The sequence below is a fragment of the Bos grunniens genome, chromosome 2 (genome assembly GCF_055505025.1).
Source record: "Bos grunniens cultivar Pamir isolate PY7600 chromosome 2, Bosgru_T2T1.0, whole genome shotgun sequence".
Classification (NCBI taxonomy): Eukaryota; Metazoa; Chordata; class Mammalia; order Artiodactyla; family Bovidae; genus Bos; species Bos grunniens.
This window is the reverse complement of record NC_141166.1, coordinates 51784412-51796784: the sequence shown is the minus strand read 5'-3', so window position 1 is coordinate 51796784 and position 12373 is coordinate 51784412. Positions and strand designations below refer to the sequence as shown.

Genomic DNA, 12373 nt, shown 5'->3' with positions numbered 1-12373 from the left:
ATTCTAATGTGGACATTCATATTAATAAACATAGCACTATACTGTCCTTTTTAATAGCCATATAACATTCTATCATGTAATATTTCATAATTTTGTTAAATAATTCACTCAAGATGATTGTTTTCTCATTGCTGTAAACCATGGTGTAAACACATCTTCTCACTGACTATTAGGATAAATTAACTGACTACTGGGATAAATTATTAACAGTGGAACTTTTGGAGTCTAAGGTGATGAAGAGTGCTTTTTTTTTTTCCAAAAATAGGCACAATAAACATTCCTCACATTTGAAATGCAAGTGAGGTGGCTATTTTCCTTCCAGAAACTTTCACCGATACTGAATGTCATCAACCTCTGCAGATAGTTTAGTAAGGGAACAGTTCAGAGGAAGAGTTCTACAGTAGGGTTCAAATTTTAGCTCTGCCATGGACTAGCTCTATGACCTCTGGAAAGACAACATCTCTGCAGATTTCTGTGAAACACAGACTGTATCATTATACCTACAATAAAGAATTATTTTTAAGGATTAAATGAGTCACTACAACACCTGATACACAATAAGGACAAAATAAATATTCACTCATTATATTAGATAGTGCCCATCTGAAAGTGAAAACAAAGGTCATTTTTAAATTAATTTATTACTTTAATTGGAAGCTACGGTAGGTGTTGCGACAGAGCATCAGAGAGCAGACACAATGAAACCATAATCACAGAAAACTAGTCAATCTAATCACATGGACCACAGCCTTGTCTAACTCAATGAAACTAAGCCATGCCCTGTGGGGCCACCCGAGATGGGTGGGTCATGGCAGAGAGGTCTGACAGAATGTGGTCCACTGGAGAAGGGAATGGCAAACCACTTCAGTATTCTTGCCTTGAGAACCCCATGAACCGTATGAAAAGGCAAAATGATAGGATACCGAAAGGGGAACTCCTCGGGTTGGTAGGTGCCCAATATGCTACTGGAGATAAGTGGAGAAATAACTCCAGAAAGAATGAGGGGATGGAGCCAAAGCAAAAACAATACCCAGTTGTGGATGTGACTGGTGATAGAAGCAAGGTCCGATGCTGTAAAGAGCAATATTGCATAGGAACCTGGAATGTCAGGTCCATGAATCAAGGCAAATTGGAAGTGGTGAAACAGGAGATGGCAAGAGTGAACGTCAACATTCTAGGAATCAGCGAACTAAGATGGACTGGTGGGTGAATTTAACTCAGATGACCATTATATCTATGACTGCAGGCAGGAATCCCTTAGAAGAAATGGAGTAGCCATCATGGTCAACAAAAGAGTCCGAAATGCAGTACTTGGATGCAATCTAAAAAACGACAGAATGATCTCTGTTCATTTCCAAGGCAAACCATTCAATATCACAGTAATCCAAGTCTATGCCCCAACCAGTAAAGAAGTTTTCTTCAGAAAACTGAAGAAGCTGACATTGAACAGTTCCATGAAGACCTACAAGACCTTTTAGAACTAACACCCAAAAAAGATGTCCTTTTCATTATAGGGGACTGGCATGCAACAGTAGGAAGTCAAGAAACACCTGGAGTAACAGGCAAATTTGGCCTTGGAATATGGAATGAAACAGGGCAAAGGCTAATAGAGTTTTGCCAAGAGAACGCACTAGTCATAGCAAACACCCTCTTCCAACAACACAAGAGAAGACTCTACACATGGACATCACCAGATGGTCAACAACAAAATCAGATTCATTATATTCTTTGCATCCAAAGATGGAGAAGCTCTATATAGTCAGCAAAAACAAGACCGGGAGCTGACTGTGGCTCAGATCATGAGCTCCTTATTGCCAAATTCAGACTGAAATTGAAGAAAGTAGGGAAAACCACTAGACCATTCAGGTATGACCTAAATCAAATCCCTTATGATTATACAGTGGAAGTGAGAAATAGATTTAAGGGACTAGATCTGATATATAGAGTGCCTGATGAACTATGGACAGAGTTTCGTGACGTTGTACAGGAGACAGGGATCAAGACCATCCCCATGGAAAAGAAATGCAAAACAGCAAAATGGCTGTCTGGAGAGGCCTTACAAATAGCTGTGAAAAGAAGAGAATCGAAAAGCAAAGGAGAAAAGGAAAGATATAACCATCTGAATGCAGAGTTCCAAAGAATAGCAAGAAGAGATAAGAAAGCCTTCTTCAGTGATCAACGCAAAGAAATAGAGGAAAACAACAGAATGGTAAAGACTAGAGATCTCTTCAAGAAAATCAGAGATACCAAAGGAACATTTAATGCAAAGATGGGCTCGATAAAGGACAGAAATGGTATGGACCTAACAGAAGCAGAAGATATTAAGAAGAGGTGGCAAGAATACACAGAAGAACTGTACAAAAAAGATCTTCACAACCCAGATAATCACGATGGTGGGATCACTGACCTAGAGCCAGACATCCTGGAATGTAAAGTTAAGTGGGCTTTAGAAAGCATCACTACGAACAAAGCTAGTGGAGGTGATGGAATTCCAGTTGAGCTATTTCAAATCCTGAAAGATGATGTTGTGAAAGTGCTGCACTCAATATGCCAGCAAATTTGGAAAACTCAGAAGTGGTCACAGGACTGGAAAAGGTCAGTTTTCATTCCAATCCCAAAGAAAGGCAATGCCAAAGAATGCTCAAACTACCGCACAATTGCACTCATCTCACATGCTAGTAAAGTAATGCTCAAAATTCTCCAAGCCAGGCTTCAGCAATACATGACTTCCTGATGTTCAAGGTGGTTTTAGAAAAGGCAGAGGAACCAGAGATCAAATTGCCAACATGCGCTGGATCATGGAAAAAGCAAGAGAGTTCCAGAAAAACATATATTTCTGCTTTATTGACTATGCCAAAGCCTTTGACTGTGTGGATCACAATAAATTGTGGAAAATTCTGAAAGAGATGGGAATACCAGACACCTGACCTGCCTGTTGAGAAATCTGTATGCAGGTCAGGAAGCAACAGTTAGAACTGGACATGGAACAACAGACTGGTTCCACATAGGGAAAGGAGTACGTCAAGGCTGTATACTGTCACCCTGCTTAGTTAACTTATATGCAGAGTACATCATGAGAAATGCTGAGCTGAAAGAAGCACAAGCTGGAATCAAGATTGCAGGGAGAAATATCAATAACCTCACATATGCAGATGACATCACCCTTATGGCAGAAAGTGAAGAGGAACTCAAAAGCCTCTTGATGAAAGTGAAAGTGGAGAGTGAAAAAGTTGGCTTAAAGCTCAACATTCAGAAAACTAAAATCATGGCATCTGGTCCCATCACTTCATGGGAAATAGATGGGGAAAAAGTGGAAACAGTGTCAGACTTTATTTTGGGGGGCTCCAAAATCACTGCAGATGGTGACTGCAGCCACGAAACTGAAAGACGCTTACTCCTTGGAAGGTAAGTTATGACCAACCTAGATAGCATATTCAAAAGCAGAGACATTACTTTGCCAACAAAGGTCTGTCTAGTCAAGGCTATGGTTTTTCCAGTAGTCATGTATGGATGTGAGAGTTGGACTGTGAAGAAGGCTGAGCACTGAAGAATAGACGCTTTTGAACTGTGATGTTGGAGAAGACTCTTGAGAGTCCCTTGGACTGCAAGGAGATCCAACCAGTCCATTCTGAAGGAGATCAGCCCTGGGATTTCTTGGGAAGGAATGATGCTAAAGCTGAAACTCCAGTACTTTGGCCACCTCATGCGAAGAGTTGACTCATTGGAAAAGACTCTGATGCTGGGAGGGATTGGGGGCAGGAGGAGAAGGGGACGACAGAGGATGAGATGGCTGGATGGCATCACTGACTCGATGGACATGAGTCTCAGTGAACTCCGGGAGTTGGTGATGGATAGGGAGGCCTGGCGTGCTGCGATTCATGGGGTCGCAAAGAGTCGGACACGACTGAGCGACTGAACTAAACTGAACTGAACTGATACTGTATTGGTGTTTTTCTTTCTGACTACTTTAGTCTGTATAATAGGCTCCAGTTTCATCCACTTCATTAGAACTAATTCAAATATGTTCTCTTTAATGGCTGAGTAATATTCTATTGTGTATATGTACCACAGCTTTCTTATCCATTCGTCTGCCAATGGACATCTAGGTTGCTTCCATGTCGTGGCTATTGTAAACAATGCTGCGATGAACAGGTGTCTCTTTCAATTCTGGTTTCCTCGGTGTGTATGCCCAGCAGTGAGATTGCTGGGTCATAAGGCTGTTCTATTTCCAGTTTTTTAAGGAATCTCCACCCTGTTCTCCATAGTGGCTGTACTAGTTTGCATTCCCACCAACAGTGTAAGAGGGTTCCTTTTTCTCTGCGCCCTCTGCAGCACTTACTGTTTGTAGACTTTCTGATAGCAGCCATTCTGACTGGCGTGAGATGATACCTCATTGTGATTTTGATTTGCATTTCTCTGATAATGAGTGATGTTGAGCATCTTTTCATGTGTTTGTTAACCATCTGTATGTCTTCTTTGGAGAAATGTCTGTTTAGTTCTTTGGCCCATTTTTTTGATTGGGTCGTTTATTTTTCTGGCATTGAGCTGCAGGAGCTGCTTTGTATATTTTTGAGGTTAATTCTTTATCAGTTGCTTCATTTGCTAGTATTTTCTCCCATTCTGAAGGCTGTCTTTTCACCTTGCTTATAGTTTCCTCCATTGTGCAAAAGCTTTAAGTTTAATTAGGTCTGATTTGTTTATTTTTGTTTTTATTTACGTTACTCTGGGAGGTGGGTCATAGAGGATCCTGCTGTGATATATGTCAGAGAATGTTTTGCCTATATATTCCTCTAGGATTTTTATAGTTTCTGGTCTTATGTTTAGATCTTTAATCCATTTTGAGTTTATTTTTGTGTATGGTGTTAGAAAGTGTTCTAGTTTCATTCTTTCACAAGTGGTTGACCAGTTTTCCCAGCACCATTTGTTAAAGAGTTCGTCTTTTCTCCTTTGTATATTCTCACCTCCTTTGTCAACGATAAGGTGTCTATAGGTGCGTGGTTTTATCTCTGGGCTTTCTATTTTGTTCCATTGGTCTATATTTCTGTCAAAGTTCATTGCTTTAAATTTGCATTTATTTGATTCTTACTGGGATTAAACATAGGCCCTTTAATTTTAATAAACTATTTTTACTTTATTGGTCATTTTTTTTAAGTAGTCAATCATATCATTTACAAATAATGGTAACTTCTGATATCTTCTTATTTTATTTTTCTGGAATAATTGCACTGGTTAGAATTTATAAAACAAAGTTGAGTAAAAGTTGTGGTCTTGCTGCTGCTGCTGCTAAGTCGCTTCAGTCGTGTCCGACTCTGTGCGACCCCATAGATGGCAGCCCAACAGGCTCCCCCGTCCCTGGGATTCTCCAGGCAAGAAAACTGGAGTGGGTTGCCATTTCCTTCTCCAATTAATGAAAGTGAAAAGTGAAAATGAAGTTGCTCAGTCGTGTCCAACCCTCAGCGACCCCATGGCCTGCAGCCTTCCAGGCTCCTCCATCCATGGGATTTTCCAGGCAAGAGTACTGGAGTGGGGTGCCACTGCCTTCTCCATGTGGTCTTACATATGCTTATATATTTGTATATATATATCCCTATATCCTTCATGACTTTATGGTAACAAAAGCATTTTTAAAGTATCCCAAAATTCAAAAGTATAAAAAAGTGATGGTATAGATAGCTTTTTAAATATAGGATCCTATAAAGTAACTGTTAAATATAAATTCTGCCTTGTTTATAAATTGTGGTATTTAATCATGGCATTCCTTTGGGAAAAAAATCTTCTTTGATATTTAAAAACAAATCTTTATTAACTAAATTTGAATACACCTTTAATAAAGATCAGAGTAATATTTAACGCTAGGAACATGAAATATAAAATAAAAAAATTGTTATATTACTCAAATTAGAGAAGTAAAAGAAATTCAAAAAACAATAATGTAGCTTGCCCAATGATCCCAAATCAACTATATTTTGTTAAAGAAATATATAAATAACAGAAAAATTTTAAATCACCATTTGTAATAAAAAAATATTGAGCCATTTAACTTTAAGTATCTGCATTTGGATCTAGTACTTTTGACTCCTAGTGTTTTTTCATCCTAAAACATCATATAAATTTCAAAAGAAAGACTCCATTTCTCACAGTTCACACATACACCCACATTTTGAGAAGAAGCCTGAATTATCTCTAGATATCAAAGCCTTCAGTACAAATTAAGCCCCTTAATTGCTAATCCCCAATTTAGGGCTACTAAAGTCACAGAACATGTTAGTTTTCTTTTTTTAAGTTAAATAACAGAAAAGACACTCTATTAAAACTCAATACTAAGTCAAATATTCTGAAAGATCTTCCCCAGGTCTTAACAAAATGTATGGGCCTGCTTTCTGTTTGCACTTCCCCAGTGCCTCAATGGTAAAGACTGCCTGCAATGCAGGAGTTGCAGGAGATTCAGTTTCGATCCCTGGGTCAGGAAGATCCCCTGGAGAAGGGCATGGCAATCCACTCCAGTATTCTTGCCTGGAATATCCCAAGGACTAAGGAGCCTGGCAGGCTATAGTCCATAGGGTTGCAACAGTCGGACACGACTGAAGTGACTTCACACAGCACGCTTTCTGATAGCCTGAGAGCTACAAACCCAGAAGCAAAATTATGGAACAGAATAAAAGCATTATTTACTGAGCACTTAAAATGCTCCAGACCCTATGCTATGAGCTTATACTAAGTCATTATGTCCTTCACCTAGTAAGGAAAATACTGTCATCCCACTGGCTTCACATTGGCTTTGCCACAGAGTCTTTCCCAAGCACCCTGAACAGACTGCAAAGTGTTCTTTGGGAGTCATGACTGACCAGCTGTTCTCTGAGGAAAGAAGAGGAGCTATCAGGGCCACAGGCACTGCAGACACACTTGGAGCTTGGAGTGGTGAGAGACTGATTACTGGAGATCACGACAATCAGCAAGCAACAGTAACCATATCCCAGGGCACGGGACAGGGTAAAATGACCCTTAAATATGACCAGACAACCTTCCTTTTACCCTCCTGGAATACTATCTTTGAATAAGAGTGAGCCTGGCTAAGAAACACTGGATTTGCTGTCCTACAGAATGTAAAACAAGGGAAGTTTACCAGGCAAAACACACTAATTCAATGAAGCAAAACCCATGGATAAGTTATAGCCCTTTCAATAAAAGATGATTCAAATTTAAACAACCTAAGTTTTCTTTATTCTTTAATACAACAACGCACCTACCATGTACATGGACTGTTCATTTGGAAGAGCCAAAAGATTTCTAAATAATCAGTTCATTGGTTCCTTTGTATCTATTCACAGTATTCCTATTCTGGCAACAAGCTCAAAACAAGAGATCCAAATTAAGCCAAAGAAATAGAAATCATCTGGAAAAGCATCAATCGTGCCTAACAAATAGATTTGGTATAGAATCAAGAAATAAATTCTAATGTTGAGCTGCTGACACGTTGGGTAAGACACTAGAAATGTCAGTCTTTACTCTGATTTCGTAAAGCTTTGATCGTGTCAAGTTCCAAGTGCTTGTTTTTGCTTCATTTTTACACAGAAATTTAGAAATAAAGGGCTTCCCTGATGGCTCAGAAGGTAAAGAATCCGCCTGCAATTCAGGAGACCTGAATTCAATTCCTGGGTCGGGAAGATCCCCTGGAGAAGGAAATGGAAACCCACTTCAGTACTCTTGCCTAGAAAATTCCATGGATGGAGGAGCCTGGTGGACTACAGTCCATGGGGTCACAAAGAGTCGGACACGACTGAGCGACTTCACTTTCGCTTCACTTTGTATATAATATTAGCATATGAAATATCATTTCAAACACTTCATTTAAAAAAAAAAGTACACTTTTAAGAATATATGAGTTTCTCAGTTATCTATCTCCAGAATAAACTGCACTGAAGAGTCAGAACTAAATTGAGTATCTCAACCTACCCTGACCTATGTTGACTTGCACTCACTGTAACCTTACCTAAGTCACTTAACCACACTGGTCCTAGATTTATCTTACCTATAAAAGCTAAGACATCTCCTAACTCTATAAATTTATAACTGTGTCTCATTTATAAATCAGAATAACCATGTCTGTCTCCCACTGCGTTTTCCTTTCCCTCACAACGAACTTTTAAAAAGCACTACTAACACAAAATCTGAAAAGGCCAAGAACAAGAGTCTATGCTTAAGAAGCATGCCAGAATACGCCAAATTGTTTATCAATAAAACAGAGTATTTGACCCAAAGAATCAAAAGGGATAGTACTCAAAATTCTTTAAAGCCTTAGCATACTAGGAACTGTTTCCCTTTCCCATGTCCTCTATAAGTTCTATTATATTATATATATATATATATATATAATATATATATATATATATATATTATATAACTGAGTTATCCAATCTCTGAAGTAAAAGGTATTTTAATGCTAGGAATATCTGTTACATCAATACTTCATGGCACCAACAATGGATGAAAATCTGTGACCTATATTGCTAGGTACTAAAATAAATGATACATGCCTTTTAAAAACTGGAGTGAAAATTATGAAACCAGATGATGAAGAAGACAAGAATGGAAACGTGTTGACCTAATAACCATATATCCAGGTGACTAAGTACTAGGTGTTCATTAAACATTTATTTTATGTCCACTATACCATGTTAGGCACTGTAGAATATACAGAAGAAAAAAAAGAAAACTTGGTTCATATTCTCTAGAAGCTTACAATCCAGTTGAGCAAACAATATTAAATAAATAACAAGCAGCACAGAACTACAGAAATTAAATGATAAATTCTGCACGAGTGACTGAAGAACTATTGATAATTAGAAATGATATGCAAAATAAATTAGCCCAAAGAAAGAACAGAATGAGGGACACCAGACTTTTTCATAAACTTTGGATTCTACTCAACCCACTATATTTTTCTTCAGGGCAAATTCTATTATATAATTCAAGATGACAATGACATTTCTGGATCCATTAATAGTGCTTTCCAGATGGCCAATTCCTGGTTATGCTTTAATCAGGTCTTAGCTGAAGAGAATCATAAAACTTAAGATTTTAAGTTTTCACTATGTCCCAGAAATATAACGAGAACAGGTTCTTTTTTATTAATAGGTCTTCCTTTAAGACCATTTATTTATAAAATGGCATACCTGGTGGCTCAGTTGGTAAAGAATCCGCCTGCAATGCAGAACACTGCCTGCAATGCAGGAGACCTGGGTTCAATCCCTGGGTTAGGAAGATACCCTGGAGAAGAATGTACTGAATTTTTAAGTAAGTGATAAATTTATATGGGCTTTCCTGGTGGCTCAGTAGTAAACAATCTGCTTGCAATACAGGAAATGAAGGTTCAATCCCTGGACTGAGAAGATCCCCTGGAGAAGGAAATGGCAACCCACTCCAGTATCCTTGCCTGGACAGAGGAGCCGGGTAGGCTACCATCCATGGGGTCACAAGAGTCAGACACAACTTAGTAACTAAACTATTACCACCACCATCAAATTGTATATCTCCAAACCACAACCACCACAAAAAAGAAAAAGAGGCACTGAACAAAATAAAATGATCATTCATTATGCTTAACAATCCTGAGTATTACTGGAAATAAGTCAGGTCAAAACAACTGTATTCTTTATCTCAACAACATTAGAAATGTAGACTCTAAGGAGATCCATGAGTGAACCAATGAAAAGATCAGGAAATAAAATGTAAGGGAAAGCCTTAAGGGAGTGACCCAAGCAGCTGAAACAAATAGGTAAGAGCAGCAGATGGGAAAGCAGCTCTCACTGCTCTCTATCCCCTGTTCCAGGGAAACTTCCAAACAAAAGAGCGATGCCCCATACTCACACTAGCAGTAGAAAAAAAAAGCAAATTCTCCCATTCTTCCAGTGATACTAAGGCCAAGGCTTCTGAGCGCTGGAAGAAGTTCAACTTGGAAATTCTATAGTCCCCAGGTAGCAGTTAGTCACAAGGGTATGTAATAACACAATTCTGCCTTCCATAGTTGATCACCAGCAATCACACCAATAGCCCTGTGTGTGCAGAAAGGGTATCTCACCTCTCTTGTGAGATTAGAACATAAGAAAAGCAGCAGTGGTTCTTGTAAAAGACATCTGTTCTATTAATTACAACTGTTATCATGGGTTACTAACTAAGAGATGAAGTCTCTAAAAAATAAGAGCGATGCCTGAGTGCCTGGGATGTTTGGCAATAGACGGAAATGAATCCGAAGTAGATTCTTCATGCAAGTCACGCCGTATGCTCCTCTCCTTCACAATCACCACCCTGACAGGGAAAAAAAAGCAAAATGTAAAGTAGAAATTTTAATAGAAATGAAAGTTCAAAACTGAGGCTGGGCTTCTCCAGAATACTAATATAGACTGACACCAGTCTAGGTTATGACTATCACAGAAATAACTTGTAAAGAAATAGCTAATATTGTTTACCACTGTTTTCAACTTGCTTATATAAAGTCTTACTGTATAAGGTGAAATCATCTCCAAGGTGACTTAATTGAACTACCTGATCTCTTTGTTCTCTGAATTATACTAGACAGTGGTTCTTTGCAACAATTCGCCTCACCATATGACACTGTACATTTTACACTGCTGCAATTAGGCAGTAGTTCTTGTCCAGTGACTCTCTTCCCCTGAAAATCCACAGAGGCCACTGAGTTACCTGTACCCTGCTTAGTCGCTCAGTTATATCCGACTCTGCAACCCCATGGACTGTAGCCCACCAGGCTCCTGTGTCCTTGGAGATTCCCCAGGCAAGACTACTGGAGTGGGTTGCATGCCCTCCTCCAGAAGATTGTCCCAACCCAGGGATCAAACCCAAGTCTCTCTCAATTGCAGGCCGATTCTTTACCATCTGAGACACCAGGGAAGCCCAATGAACCAACTAGCAACATTCATTATCTGCACTTCATTTTGACCCAAGAAATAAAATCAAACTGTGCTGGTAGTTTCATGTAAAGAAACAGAGTACTTCCCCTTCCTCCCTCCTCCACCTATGAGAAGTCAGGTCCTTTTATTTTACCTTGAAATCTATCTCCCTTCCTTCCTTCTTTTCTCCCTTCCTCCCTCCCATCCTTCCTTTTTCTTTTTTTTCCCAGAAGCTCTTTTACCCATACTTCAGAAGAGGGGTACATTACAATTGCCACCCACTTTGGGGGCCCTTGTCTTCTCTGCTGCTTCCAATTTCACATTGGATCTTTCAACATGAAACATTAAGAAAATGGCACCCAAGAAAGCATATGCTGCCACGGTAGCACCAGCTGTTATTGCCTAATTTTTCACTTTTAAACACACTTCAGAACTCCCAACTGAAAAACTGTATATATTATACAGAAAAGAAAAAAATTTAGTTTAGATCCACAGTAAAGTAATATTGCTGGGACTTAGAATTACAGCCTGAGTACCATCAGTGTTTCAGGTGTGTTATGTTTTAACAGTGAGGGCGCCACCAAAACCAAAGCAGATCCTATTTCCTTGCAAGATATCAAATGACAGGTTATTGATACCTAAGCTCAGTATTTAATCTATGTTCCATTATAAAATTACCCAACAATCAAGAAACGGAAAAAGCCAAAGGAAAACCTGAAGTATTATTCCCAAGATTTTACGAACAAGAGGCAAACACACAGTCTGTAATTACCTCGTTGGCCAAGCTCAAAGCCATAAGCATTCTAGGAGGGCAAAAGGTTAACGCCACAACGATTGTTTATGTGCCAGTTAGGCAAGGGGATGAGAAACCTCCAAAAATAAGATAAGATTACACATTTCTAAAACATTCACTTAAAGGAGGGGGTGGTAATGCACGCATTTGCCTGGCATCCTAACACCCTCCTGCAGAGGTGGTTCTATATACACCTCAATGGAAGGTGAAGGAGTTCACAGCTTTAAGAGTGAACATGTTTTATTTCTAACTAACAAATTAAAGTATTTGGCAGTAATTTTTTTAAGCAGATGGACTGGAATATTTCAGGAAATGCTAAGGGGCTGATTTTCTATTGCTTTTTAGAATTTCAAGTTATAAAATAAGATTTTGGCTAATCTAGTCTTCTTCTAAATTCAGCAGTGTTTATTAAAGGCACCAAGCTTTAACTTTCTTATCTGGATTATCAGTGAAGCAGTAATTAGCTTTAATTAGGAAGGCAAATTCACATGGTCAAAATAATGCTGGATTTGGTGACTTTATTCTTCCCAAATAATGAGAGGTTAAAAAAATAACCATGTGCATGGACAAAATGGGCCCAAACTTATACCATGATTTTCAGGGTGCTCTTAAATTCACTATTTATTCTTCTGCTTTCAAACCCAACCTTGTCTTCAGGAACCTGCCTTATCTTTTA

General features: G+C 38.8%; 1 protein-coding gene across 7 annotated transcripts in view; it reads right to left on the bottom strand.

Moving 5' to 3' along the window:
- Nucleotides 1–12373, bottom strand: part of HECW2 (HECT, C2 and WW domain containing E3 ubiquitin protein ligase 2) — a 433106-nt gene that overhangs the window by 270187 nt on the left and 150546 nt on the right. The window contains exon 1 of one of the 7 annotated variants that reach the window (XM_086348478.1): nt 10173–10305. The exons of 5 other annotated variants lie outside the window; for them this stretch is intronic. The gene's annotated coding sequence lies outside the window, so the exon portion shown is untranslated. Of the gene's footprint in view, nt 1–10078; nt 10306–12373 lie in introns of those variants that run through there. One more of the 7 variants, XM_086348435.1, reaches the window with a different exon arrangement.